The following is an 11,331-nucleotide window of genomic DNA, read 5'->3' as shown; positions in this document are numbered from 1 at the left end:
GAGAGAGAGTACCTAGCGAGGAGACCTGGTACTCAAACATCTGCTACGGTGGGGGTCACAGTTCAACGTGAGACGGAGCGGAGAGCTTAGAGCGATTCAACAGGTTCTGAGTGAAAACTAGAGCATATGGTCCACAGACAGACTGATGCAGATAGAGAGGACCACGCATGGTTTAACGCGACACAGGACGGGCCGGTGCGCTGAACCGTGGAGGAACAAGAACATCTGGTCCTCGCCAACTGCAGCTGCCCGATGTCTGAGCTCAGCATCGGCGCATGTACAGTATACGAACGAGACGCTGTCAGATTTCAAACCAGGAGTCAGGAACATGATTTAATTTTAACTTTCAGCCCTTTGTGCCGCAGAAACAACAGTCTGGGATAGTGTCATTCTGTGGTTTTCTTATAGTTCTCACCTACTATTTGGTTTTATGTCAGTCTTGGAAATGCACAGTGATGGAGAAGAGCGTGGGATAGTGACAGGAAGTTGGTTTCTAATGATCGTAAGTAACAACGTGTCTGATTGGATAAAAAAGATGATCCTGTCAGTGGCTTCTGTTGTAGCGATTACCTGAAAATGCTAAATAAGATTATATTTCAGTGTCTTTGTTGTTATTTTGCAGCTTTTACCACACGGTGCATGAAGTAAAGAGCATTTATCTTGACGACAAAACTTAAATCAAAGTGGACATGACAAGTTAGACTCCTAAATTCACTAAAAAATATAGTTCATATACAGATTTTTTGGTGAATTTATCATTTTACTTCCTGGTTTGGACACAGCTGACAGCACATACATAGGCCAACAGCTAATTCCATGCATGTTTCTAGGCCAAAACTAAGTCTAAATTGCACAATAGTCATGATCAGAGCAATAAAAATAAATACCAGCACTTTTATTTGGTTAAATTAATGTTTAAACTGTCAGAAAATACCTTCCTTTTGCCTAAACTTTTCCTGGATTGTAGATGGAATGTTGAATGTTGATGACGCTACTTCCTGTATCGTTGTAGCCGACGTTTCTCACCACATAACTGAAATCCTACTATAATGACGTCTCAGTCCAGAAAACTAGGTGGTCTCATCGGTTTTTCCAAGCTCAGGTCGTCTACCAGAAGCCTGAATGTTTTTCGTCGTTGGGTTTTTACACCTTGTGCCCTTCCATCACAGCCAGCAAAGTCGTCTATTGTGTGAGGAGCATAGCAAACGCCTTGGCCCGATGCATCTGGGAAAAGTTCACAAGACCTGAAGCTTGCAGTACAAAGCTGGACTGAAGTGTGAGGTCGGTTGGTTCAGGGGTAACTCTGGTTTGGACGTGCTACAAAGTTAGATTACGTGTTATCGGGGTAAATCTGCACGGAAACATGCCCTGAAATCATAACCTGCTCCAGATTAAAACCTCATTCTAACCCGATAAGGAGATGACTCTTTGGCTAAGTCTTTTATATCAATGCATGCACTCACATTTTATAAAAGAGGAATTACAATTAAACTCGCTGTTGTAAAGACGGACAAAAGGGTCCAAAGATACAGACTCAGGAAACAGTTCGACAGAGGTTATTTTCAGATACATGAATGTGAATAAACGTAGACAGAGCAGACCTCCGTAGGCGGTCGTTTTGGAGCAGGTTGTGGGTCGCAGGGTCAGAGGCTGAGGTGTCCGTACCGGTTGTGGAGAGCTGGGTCGGAGACGGAGGAGCAGATTGGTTCACATGAAGAAAAAACGGAAAATGACAAGACGATCTCTGGCCCAGAGTGTCACGTCCTCAGTCCTTTTGTATTCACAGGTGGAGGCTTGATTCATTGATCAGATGCAGGTGTGAGGAGGTGGTGTCAGAGTCTCCGCCCAGCTCCAGACTCAAACACAGAAGGGAGAAGGAAGGGAGAAGGAAGGGAGAAGGAAGGGAGAAGGAAGGGAGAAGGAAGGGAGAAGGAAGGGAGAAGGAAGGGAGAAGGAAGGGAGAAGGAAGGGAGAAGGAAGGGAGAAGGAAGGGAGAAGGAAGGGAGAAGGAAGGGAGAAGGAAGGGAGAAGGAAGGGAGAAGGAAGGGAGAAGGAAGGGAGAAGGAAGGGAGAAGGAAGGGAGAAGGAAGGGAGAAGGAAGGGAGAAGGAAGGGAGAAGGAAGGGAGAAGGAAGGGAGAAGGAAGGGAGGAAAACAGCACAGGACGCACAAAAAAAAAAACAAATCCCGACACTCGCTTTGTTACCTTTTTAAAAACAGACCTGGAGTTGTGTTTTGTTTCATTCACACATGTTTGAGTCACACTTTATTATCAGTCTGTAACATCTCCAAATCTCAAAACGCTCTGTTCCACCTTGTGATGTCATGAAGTAGCAATTTTCAAGTTAACACCTGCCTTTTTTTTAACCTTTAGTTCAGTAGAAATCGGTAATTCCAGCGCTGAAATCATGCAAACGATTCTAGAAATGAAGGTGTGTGGAGTTTAAAAACACAGCGGAGCACTTCCTGTATCACCACATGATGACATCACAAGGTGGAACAGAGTGTTTTCAGTCTGAATATGCAGGATTTGTGCACTTAACATGTGTAAATGAAGCAAAACATTAGAAAATCGATCATAAAATAACGTAATGTGGCCTTTTGAGTACTGTTATTTTACAAAACTCTGATATGGTTTTGTTTGATGATAGTTGACAAATCAGTATTCATTTTTGTTCTTTTTTTTTAACTCATATGACAAATCTACTGTTGTATATACACCAGAAAATACACTTTATTGACCTTCCCTCTGCGTTCCACTGCTGTCCTCTTTCATTAGCATAAATATGTTACTGGTCATGAATATCGCCGTGTATCTGTGGAACTTTTTGCGACTGAATAAAGATCACTGTATCCGTCTCTATGTGTGGGAGATGTGCTTCTTAACATGGCGTTCTCCACACCTGCCCTCTGGCCACTCCTGCATTAAACATTTCATTAACGTCAAACTCCATTATCTCTGATAGATTAAACAGGCCCACGCGCTGTCAGAGGGGAAAACCACACCACGATAAAGATACAAGAGATGCTAAACTTAAATTAGACTGGAGAGTGGGTGTTTTAATGATCTGAACAGAATCCGATAACTAGAATTATCAAATAACCCAATAATTATAAGTTTTGGAGTGCGTTTACGTGCACAAAATTAGGCGCGGTACCAATTTTTACTGTTTTTAAAATGTGAAAAACAAACTAGTTCATTTTAAACAGTTTTACAGTGGTTTCAAAGTTATTCCTCACTAACCTTATGTATTCTGAGCGCTTTTTCGCAAATTTTAAAAGACCTGAGTGGAGTTTGAACGTCACAGTAAAGCTAACAACATGCTAACAGAGCATTTCCTGATTACCGGACAGTAAAATGCTTCATAATTAGATGTGGACAGTAAACAGTGGACTTGTTTTGACCTCAAGAGCTGCTTATACAATATATCTGTACTGAGGTAAGACAAATTTTGCTCAAATACATGGAAAATATTGGCCTTTCATCAAATGTTGTTTAGAATAATCGTATCTGGAAGAAGAAACGCAATAAAAACTCTTTCGGTCTTTAACATTTTCTCTTTCATGTTTGTTTTTTTCACCTAAGTTTGGTCTTTTTGCCTTATTTTCCTTGTTAAAATCTGCACACTTCAGACACAATCAGAAAGAAATCAGATCGCTCACCTCAGATGTAGCTGTTTACCTGATATTTCATAATCTGATAACTCAAATCAGATAATGCTCGTCGGTGTGCGTGTGTAAACATAGGCAGTGTTGAACTGTCTGTGTATATTTAACAAAATATATTTAACAAAACAGGTGCAAAGGTTTGACTTGAGAAAGAGAAAGATATTATTTCATTTTGGTACAGGGTTAAGTTGTCTGAAATACAGTTGAAACCAGAACTTTACAAACACATATGCTTTTTTTTCCTCACCGTTTGACATGAAATCAGACTAAACTTTTTCTGTTTTAGGTAAATTATGATGAACAAAATTATTTCTATTTGCTAAATGCCAGAATAATGAGAGAGGGATTTTTTTAGACAATTTTGTGTTACTTTCTTCAGAGTCAGAAGTCTACATACAGTAAGATGACTATACTGTACATTTAAACAATTTAGGAAAACTCAGATGATGATGATGTCATGTCTTTGGAAGCATCTGAAGCTTCTGATTTAAAAAAAAAAAAAAAAAGTGCAGTTTGTTTTTATATAGTGTATTTAAACTTCTGGTTTCAGCTCTATAATCCTCTATGAAGGCTGTATCATTACCTGCAGGTCTTTACCAGGGCCGGCTCCAGCTTTCAGGGGCCCCTAAGCTGAATGTGTCTCTGGGGCCCCCTCCAGACTCAACTATTGGTGATTCACATTTGACACATTCTGACTCTGCTCTCATCACTTTGACCAGTTGTTTTTGTGTTTATCTGAACAACATCAGACTGAAAACATCCAGAATGTCACAAAAACCACCACAGTCACAAGAACAGAACACAAACATAAGGGAGGGTAAAGATTATTTTTTTTAATTCTAGACATTTTTTCTTTGTTTCAAGCTGATAGAAGAGCAACGTTGACTGAAATAACCACTCGTTACAACCGAGGAATCCAGCAAAGCATTTGTGAAGCCACAACACGCACAACCTTCAGGCGGATGGGCTACAACAGCAGAAGACCCCACCAGGTACCACTCATCTCCACTACAAATAGGAAAAAGAGGCTACACGAGCACGAGCTCACCAAAATTGGACAGTTGAAGACTGGAAAAATGTTGCCTGGTCTGATGAGTCTCGATTTCTGTTGAGACATTCAAATGGTAGAGTCAGAATTTGGCGTAAACAGAATGAGAACATGGATCCATCATGCCTTGTTCCCACTGTGCAGGCTGGTGGTGGTGGTGGTGTAATGGTGTGGGGGATATTTTCTTGGCACACTTTAGGTCCCTTAGGCCGTGTCCCAATTCGCCCACCTGGCCTTAGAATCACCATTGGAAGGGCGGTTCGAAGGGCAGTGACGTAATTTCCGGCACGACAAGGGCTGTCCCATTTCAACCCACCCTACTGAATGCGCCCGACAAACCTGCCCTTCCCTTTGCACCGTTTCCATGGAGATCGGACGTAACCGAAGCGTGCGTCCGTGCACACTTCACGCACTTCTATATCCCATCATGCACCGCGACTACGCAAGAAACAGAAGAAAATGGAGAACGTACGCAAGTACACGTTTAAATGTAAGTACTGTTTAACGTGGGTTCAACTGGTTCAACAGTACAACATGAAATGGTTGTTACATGAAACTGTTAGAATTAAATTCAGATCTGTATGAGGCCACTCAACTCAGTGAAGTCCCGTAAAATAGAGTTTACAGTTATCGCTGTGTAGTTGAAACAATGAACGAATTATCGCTTGCACTTGTATATTTGTGTATTAATCGTAATGTTTAATATTGTTTTTTATTTAAGAATATTCTTTTGTCTTTAGGGAGCAACGAGCAGACAGAGGAATTCATCCGCCTGAGGGGGGAGAATGTGCACCTGTTCAGTGGGGCCAAGAAAAAAAGTGGGAGAGCCTGCAGAAGAAATATAAAGTATGTACATGATCTGAATGTGTACTGTTTTCATTTGTACTTATAAACCATTGTGTTAATGTTGTTTTCACATGTCCTGTATTAACATTTGTTCTGTCAAAGGACTGCAAGTACCCAAAGAGCGGCGAAGGTGTGGCGGGGAACGCCATGGCTGAAACTTGGCCCTGGTTTGTGCCCATGGATGAGGTGTTGGGGCAGAGGGCCTCAATCAACCCCCCTGTCCTCATCGCCTCTGTCCCTGAGGACACACCAGGGCCAAGTACTTCCTGGCAGCCGCAGCCGCTGGAGGAGGAGGACGAGGAGGAGCAGCAGCAGGAGCGGCAAAGGAGACAACCGAGGAAGAGGAAGTGGGAGAATCCCATGCTGCAGCTGTACAGGGAGGACCTGCGCATGCAGAGGGAGTGGGACGAGATTATTTGGTGCGGTCCGTGGTGTAGGTCTGTCCCACTTCAACAAGATGGCGGCTACACTGAGGAGGGCAGATTCGACCGGAACCTTGAAACTACACTTTTGAAGAGTACTTCAAAAGGACCCTTGAAGGGTGCATTTGGCGAATTGGGACACAGCCTTAGTGCCATTTGGGCATCATTTAAATGCCACGGGCTTCCTGAACATTGTTTCTGACCATGTCCTGATGATAGTCTGAGCCGGCCCTGTTCACTGACACTGCTCCTAATCGAGTAAACCACATCTGTCTTAAATCCACTATATCACATTTTACCTTCCCTGTAAATGCACTTCATTGTGTGGAGTGTGTTTGTCCACTGATCCACAGGTTGGTGGTGCGATTCTAGCTCCCACACATGAATACTGCCGTTGTGTCCTTGGGCAACACACTTAGCCCACCTCTCCCCCCAGTGTCTGCGTGCACTGGAGTATGAATGTGTGTGTGTGTGTGTGTGGGGGTGTGTGTGTGTGTGTGTGTGTGTGTGCCTTAGAGGTGGAAAAGCTGTATAAAAATGTGACCACTTACCATTTAGGCTGTAAACTCAACCTGTGTAATTAAACTGCTGTGGTTGTGGGGAAAGTGGGGAATACTTTGCAAAGGAGGAAAGTTAGATTTGCTTTTTAAATCTTTTTGCTCAACTTACTGCATATGGCGTCATTATTGCCACAGTATAAAACAAAAGTACAATCATACTCCATGTACTTAAACTCAGAGGTTCGTAATTTCAAGCACTTAAAATACAAATGTTGCAAACCATATGGGACCCAATCCGCTGTAATATTTCTCTAAATGTCACAATTTGAATAAAATAATGATCAAGCCACAAAACTTATACCCGAGTTTGCCATTTTGAATCTTCCCAGCTGGTCTCTGTGTTGTTCAGGTGCGAGGAGGCCGACCACGTCTCCGCTGCTACTGAGGCCCTGTTATTAGCGCTGGAGCTCCCAGGAGGCAGTCTGCGAGTGTGAGAAACAGGCTGAGCAAAGCTTTACCTCAAACTCAGTCCAATTTCTCAACAAAAGGAAAGACAAACCCCGGTGGGAAAGTGTGGACTGTGAACGAGATGGTAAGAGGGATTTAAGTCAGGTTTGTGCATGAATCAGCTGCAGCAGAGGGCACCAAGAGGTAAATGCAGGAGTGGGCTGGACAAAAATGGTTCTGTTCTGACGTAATATTAATCATGTTAAAGTAAAAAAAAAAGACTGTGGTACATATTAAAGATTTTATTTTAGAATCAATTCAATGCACAGTTTTGCCCTGGTTTAGAAGTACGACATCATTTCTGTGGTCCTATTTTAGTCCTGGTTTAGATCTGGTGGTACTCGTTGGTACTAAACTTGCCTCAATGGAACTTACTGTATAAAAATCTGAAATAACACGTGCAGCCGGTCCACCGCTTTGGACATGGTTCAGTCCAGGTTCAGAAGGTTTACTCTTTCAAAAATACAAATGACACAAACTGCTGTGAGTGTGAAGGGTCCGGCGTGTCTCCTCTGACACACAATACACAATACACACGATACATAATACACAATAAAAGTAAATTATTAACAGAGTAACTTAACATAATTAATGAATTGCACCACAGCTGCCCTGGGACAGACTGAGGGAAGCGAGGCTGCCAATCTGCGCCATCAGCTCCTCCGACCACACACACACACACACACCCCCCCCCCCCCCCCACACACACACGTACAGCAATGTGAGTGACAACACTTTTACCACTGGTGCCCCAGCTGTTAGACCTTGTTATTCAAACTACATTTGAGGATCAACTGCTATTTACAAAACATCGATTAGTAAAAAAAAAAAAAAAATCATTTTAATCTGGATGAGTGTGTCTGCCTCAGAGAGCGCAGAGACTGGTCGCTTGGCAACACCAAAACAAATTCTCCCAGCCTCACAGGTACACAACTAAATAACAAAAAGTAACTTATTCAGTGGAAATCAATAAAATATAGTGATTGAAAAAGAACGAATTTCTATGAACTTGTGACTTGTGTAATTATAATAGTTGAGTGAGGTTAGAAGGTGAAAGCTTTTACACACTGCACCACATTCTGCTGAAATATTAATGTTAAAGGTTGTGGGATAGTGCATTACATTAATGAAGGGTAAGAAACAAGTTTATAATTAAATATAAAGTGTTACAAAGAGTAGATAAAATAGAAAATGCACAGTGTAGTGCATTAAAGCAGACCTAATGTTCTTGTGTCTCGTCATAATCTATGACACCTGTGGATCATTATCTTATAATTTGCATTTTAAGGCACAATATTCATCTAAAAAGATTCAATAAAAGAAACAAGTGATGACTGTGGCGCCCAGTGAGAGCTGGCGTCGCCGTAAACCTCATCACAACGAAGATCTGTGCAGCTGTCGGTGTCTCAGGTGAAACGCTGCAGCAAGAAGCAGAGTTTTTCTTTCTTTCATTAATACCAAAATGATTACGCGATGCTGCCAAATCAAGTAGAAGACAAAACATCAAGGTTATTTGATTTTACATTGCAGCTTTCATGTACTCAAATAATTCAAATTGGACTCCATTTGTTGTTTTTTTTTTAGATTTGTGCAGGTTTGGCCATTTTTACAATACGTCTTATTTTGATATGAAAACATGAAATCATCCAGAACATGTAATACATTTTTTTCCTCTTACGTAACTCAAACTGTTGTAACTATAAAACAAAATGGTCCGACCTGTGGGATTCTGTGGCAGTGTGTAAATGAGCGCAGTGCTGCTATTGCATTTGGAGACAGTAGAAGAACGAGGTCATAAAACAGAGCGCAGATAGACCCAGAACAAAAGTAGTAAATGCATGTAGAATGGAGTCATTAATCTTTGAGCTGCCCCTTGGTCCCTGCTTCTAAATTGCCTGCTATTTATAGACGGTCATCCCGGGTGTGCTCGTGTCGTCAGGGTGCATGTGCTCGGTGTTGTCACGTCTCTCATTGGTCTAAAGGAGGGGTCAGAGGTCAAGTGTTTTAACTCCAATGCAGACTAGAGCTTTATTTGCACAGAATTAATTTTACCTTTTTTGTCATGATGCATGCTATACTGTCTCCTGTGTTGTCTCCCTGTGTGCTTTTCCCCTCCCTCACCTGCCTGAACCTGGAGCTGGGCGGAGTTCCTGGCTCCTCCCACGCGCACCTGCACCCATCAGCGCAATCACCGCCACCTGACATGGATAAGAGGAGCCAGGACCAGACACTCGGGGCCAGATCATCCGCGTGTCAAACATTCCTGTTCCCTGGACCGTCCCAGCTCCTCTGCCTCCGGCTCTGTTCCCGACCCCGTGTTCCTGCTCCGGTATTGTCTGTTTTGTCTCCACCACCCTGTCTCGTCCTGGACCCCGGCTTGCACCCCAATTCCCACTCTGGTTCCCGCTCCCTGCCTCCGTTGCCCCCGTCTCTGTCCCTGTTCCTGTCTCCCGCTCCAGTACTGGTTGCTCCCTGTTCCTGTTCCTGCTCTCCGCGACGCATTCCCAGACTCTGGCTCGCACCCGGCACCTCACCCCTCGCCGGTCTAACCTGTACTTGTCTGACATTTCACATACTGTAAATAAACACTGTAAACTTGCCCCGAGTTCTGCACCTTTTTGGTCCGACCTGCACCAGCGTTACGACACCTTTGTCTGTAAAATTAGTTTGTATGGACTTTGTTGTGGAAATGGACACATAAACACACCGAAACGAGACAACTTTTCATTCTGATCAAGCCGCCGGGTCAAATATAAAAATATAAGAAGTGGTTGCAATTTTCTGCCGAGCCAGTAGGTGTCACTGTAGTATATTGGTAACGCAGTAGTCACTTGAAGTCACACGGTTGATGTCGTCATAGCGCAACAGCCAAGCGCCTCAACAAGAAACTGACAGAAAACGGAGCGTGTAAGTGGTAAAACGTTATTTTTAATGGGTTTATGAGCACAAAAATTGTCTTTAATACTGATAAACGATGCTGTAACGAGCGTCATATCGTAAAATTATTGTTTATTTAATTTGTAGAACCAAGGATTGACTCAGATTTTCACAGGATGGTCAATCTAATGGCTCACGTAAAGGAAACACTGAGCTACGTGACGGCGTGAGGGTTACATACAAATTCGATGCAATTGTTGAGATGTTTTATTATTTTGTGACCGATTTTATACGTTTGTGGTTCATTCAGAGCGAAGCTGGCGCTGTCCAGGGTCTGTCCATGCGCTGGGTTGTTCTGTCCGTCATTTTGAAGTGAGTTGAAGTTCACCGTAATTCGATTTCTATTGTACTTTTGCAATTTGAATGTAAACTACGAAGTGTTTGTCTGTTTTGTTATAGGATAAACCCACTACTGTTGTCTTTAGTCTTTTATTATTACCATTTTATTTTGTGAGAGAGAAACTTGTGACCGTGAATTGCAAAATAGGTTGAAAACTTAGATTCCTGACGTTCGTTTATGAATTCTAAAACTGTTTTGAGAAAGCCAAATCAAACCAAAATGAATTCTGTTCTCCTGCAGGGGACAGTCGGGAAATAAAAAAATAAAAAAACACATTATTTTTTGGAGTTGCTCATGTCTGGTCTATTCATTTTACACCTGGACACACTTATAAAACATCCGCAGCCTCGTTTTGTTAATCTATTCACACTGATACGACACACCAATCCAAAGTTTACAGCAAAAATGTCACACTGGTAAACTGGACTAAAATGCAACGCAAAGAGAAAAGTCAAATGTCTCAAACTACAACAGAAAGTGAATTTAAGCAGGTAATTCAGAATATGGTAAATCAGCATTTCAGAGGAGCTTGAATGTTGCTCTTGACTGTTCAACAATCGAGCAAGAACTAACTGAACAGAAGCCGTATATATAGACTACCCAGAGCTGATTGACAAAACGAGGGGCAGCTGCTGCGAAACCAGGGAGGAAACAAAAGAAGGACCGGAACAGGCTGAAAAACGGAGCCGGACTGAGGAAAAAACATGCAAACGGGTAGAACTATGACAAAAAAAAACACCTGAACTTTTCCGAAAACGCTCCAAGCTGCTGGTTTTCGTTTGTACTTCCAGGTCTGGATCTGTACTGCAGTTTGTTTTATGTTTTTTTACTTTTAAATTGTAGTAAAAAGCTGGATTAGAGTAAATATCTGTGGCAAATTAGTATTATTTATTTGGATCTGGACCTAAAATGGCTGGAGAGACGATTTGAATCACTATTAGCTTCAATAAACGGATTAAAAACGTACGGATTTACCAACGTGAACATTCAAACGGGATTAGAATGACCTGAGTTTGAAGATTGACATTAGGTAAAATTCAGGGGGAGTTTTACAGACGTTTTC

This window comes from Periophthalmus magnuspinnatus, chromosome 8 (assembly GCF_009829125.3).
Source record: "Periophthalmus magnuspinnatus isolate fPerMag1 chromosome 8, fPerMag1.2.pri, whole genome shotgun sequence".
Lineage (NCBI taxonomy): Eukaryota > Metazoa > Chordata > Actinopteri > Gobiiformes > Gobiidae > Periophthalmus > Periophthalmus magnuspinnatus.
This window is presented reverse-complemented; position numbering follows the sequence as displayed.